This window comes from Dermacentor albipictus, chromosome 6 (genome assembly GCF_038994185.2).
Source record: "Dermacentor albipictus isolate Rhodes 1998 colony chromosome 6, USDA_Dalb.pri_finalv2, whole genome shotgun sequence".
Taxonomy (NCBI): domain Eukaryota; kingdom Metazoa; phylum Arthropoda; class Arachnida; order Ixodida; family Ixodidae; genus Dermacentor; species Dermacentor albipictus.
The window spans coordinates 71,052,105-71,055,528 of NC_091826.1; positions in this window are offsets into that span (position 1 = coordinate 71,052,105).

The window sequence follows — 3,424 nt, forward strand, 5'->3', positions numbered from 1 at the left end:
CCAAGTTTCTTAGTAGTTTCTTAGTTTCTTAGACATAGTATAACCACATTTACGGCTCCCCTATCACTGGAACATATACACAAGGCGGCTGATTTGCCAAGAATTGCCACACCCTCAGTGGCACATGTCAAATGGGTAAATCAAAGAAAATCAACAAGAGTGCAAATAATCCTTTCGATGTAAGGCGCGTTTGCATAAATTTGTCAATGCAATTTCCAGTTACCTATGAGCCGATATTGTATATCCAGGTGTTTGTAGCACCTGCGTAGGAGGAATTATCCGCCCCCCCTCACAGCAAACTGGCTAGACTAGAGCAAACCTTAGGAGTGTTAGCCAGCGCCACCACTCACAAACCTTGGCGGCGGATATGGAACATCCTTTCTGCCGCTGGAGTCACGAATACGTGAGCGTTTTTTTTGGTCAAGGCAGCTGGTTCACATGGCTTCTTATGATATGATTATGATTCACGCTTTGGATTCTGCCACCGCCAGCCTCGATTGGCCAGCGGGCATCAAACAAAGCTTTCGCGAAAGAACACCTGCGTGGGACCGCTGAGGTGTGTTACCTGTACGAAGGGCACAGCCACTTAACCTGGACAAGCTCGATCCAGGCCTTCGTAGCTTTCTTCTCGTGTAACACAGGTTTTTCATAGAGATGAGACTTCGCCAGCTAGACCACCGCGAGGATATAGAAGCGTACGTTTATGATAAGCTACGGCTTCTCGAAGCTTGTTGCCTGTCCTGGGTATCTCAGTCTGCGCGGCAATATGTATTGGATGGCCTCTGCGATCCCACTGATAGTGTGATTGTATTTGTGCTGCCAGCGGATATTACGGCTCAAGCCTTCGTACGAAAGGCGGTGGGGCTGCAAGAGATCAAAAATCGGCGTGTAACCTCCCCGAAGCCGATGCCTTTTGCAACCGACGCTGCTATGCGGTGACATCCTTCCCACGGAAATCTGACCCATGGCTACAAGAATTCTCCCCAAGATCCACGATAGCGTGTCCACTGCCAGGCTTCCGGGCTTCCTTTCGCCAGCATTCAGGAAGAAGGCATCGGAGATTTGATGGCCCTTCTCGATGCCTTGACGGAGGGCACAGCGTTCCTTCGAAGGCACTCCCCATTTGGAGTGAATCTCTGGACGGAGGCTCCTCAACGAGGGCTAGGGGGAAGCACTCTGCCTGCAGGTGTTGTGGACCTGCAGGTCTGTACCGATGCGGAGGGAAGTAAGCTGCAGGAAGTTGTCGTCTTGGAGAACCTTCATGGCGGCATGATTTTAGGAGCTGATTTCTTGCTATGAGACGACGTTGAGCTATCATAATTGGAGGAGGCGATGTAAAGAGGTGTCCATCTGGAAAGCTCCATCTGCCTACTACCGGGCGTCCTCAGACTCAGGACATCACACCGCTTACCATCTGTAGATGTGAACCCCTCCCGACGACAGACATGAAAGCAGGCTCTGTTCGATGGCGACGCTATCCTCATGGACTGAAACCTCGATCAAGGGAGCTTTCTCGCAGTCAAACGCTACCTTCTGTTCTTGGACATCACACTCCTCCTTTTGCCGGGAGCACAGCCCAGCTTCGCGGAACCCACTTGCAGTTCAACCATATTCCTACTGACATCCATACACCAGTATGTGCTCCGTTGCGGCGCAATGATGTTGACGGACAAGTGCAAGAAATGCTAGGCGCTGGAGTCATCCGATTATCTGCCAATCCGTGGACCGCACCTGCAGCCCTCGTTCACAAAAATAATGGAACCATGCTGCTTAGCGTTGCCTGGAGAGAGAGAGAGAGAAATCAATTAGCTTATAGTATACCAGATTCGCATCCACTGGCCCGCACTGATGATGCCATCGATATGGTGTGAAAGTCAAAGATATTTTCTTCACCTGGGTTAGGTGGGGGCTACTGGGAAATAAAGGTTGCAGAAAAAGACAAGTTTAACATTGCGTTCTGGACTCCTTCAGAATCTTGCGTGCTAAGCCTCGTGCCTTTCAGATTATGTACTGCTCCGAGCACCTTCTAGTGGGCTATGAACACCGTATTGCGCTTGCTTAAAGATTAAGCCTGTTTCTTTTACTTGGGTGATATCTCAGCCGTCGGTACAATTGAACGACGAAGCACATCTTCGGAATTTGGATTACTTTAGAAAAGTTGTACGCAGCGGGGTTCAGGTTAACCGAGCAAAGTGTCAGTTCTCCCTGTACTCGGTTTCCTGCCCCGGTTACGCTATCTCCGCGCGCGGCACACAGTCACTTCCTAAGAGTTTAAAAGGCCGTCTTGTTGGGCGAGTTGGTCCCAATTCATCTTGTCTACTAGGCGCGAAAACACACACGGCACAAGGAAGGAGACGGGACAAAGCGCCACTTACAACTGCTTTTATTCGGAGACACACCACACACTTATATACCCGTCTTAAACGCAAGGACACAATCACATCAAGATTGATATGGAAGCGCACTGATATACTAAGAGGATATCAGCAGTAGCCAAACACCCCACGCCAACTTCTTCAAAACAGATTCAGTAATTTTTAGGCATCGCTTTATATATCAGAAAATTTTTAGAAGAACTTTCATATACTTCGGCTCCGCTCACGGATCTATTCAGGAAAAAAAAAAAAACAGGAGCAAAGTTTGAGCGTAGCCCATCACAAAAAAAGAACGCTTTTTAGCTCCTCTAACATTAGCTGACTCGTTCTCTAATGCTCAAATACTTCCATGAAGAATGGTTCACCGAGCTGCGTACTGATACTAGAAAGGTTCACTTGGGAGCTGTATTGGTGTAGCGTGTCCCTAATGGAGAGGAACCTGTCGTCACGCATGCCAGCCGAAAGCAGTTGGATACAGCTTGGCGCTACCACTCGAATGAGCTATAATGCTTGGCTGGAGTGTGGAACGTTCAGGACCTGCCTCTTGGAACGAAAGTTTACGGCCGTGACAGACAACGCAGCTCTCACTTGGATGTTTGGTAAGCAGCACCTAAAGCACAAGTTCGCGCGGTGGATTATAAATTTAAAAGAATATAAGTACAGCGTGCGACACCGCCCTGGAGCTCTGAATGAAGTTGCGCACGCTCTGTCGTCAAATTGTACAGGTAATGACACGCCTAGAAGCAGCGAGGGCTGGATACTGCTCTATAAGCACGAACTATCCAAGGCGCAACAGGAGGACAGCGATTTGACAACTATCATTGCTTCACTTGCGGGCGTAGGCCAGAATTGTAAATTTTTCATGTGAGAGGCGCATCATACCGCGGTTAATATAATTAACATCATCAAAGTGAGCAGCATATAATAGGCACTCCCCTCTCACTGTGTTCGTAAATTTTGCACGCTGTACACGACGCACCAGAGCGAGGACACATCGGTCAGCAAGCCACGTTACGAAAGGTCAAAGAATGCTTATCGTGGCCGATAAT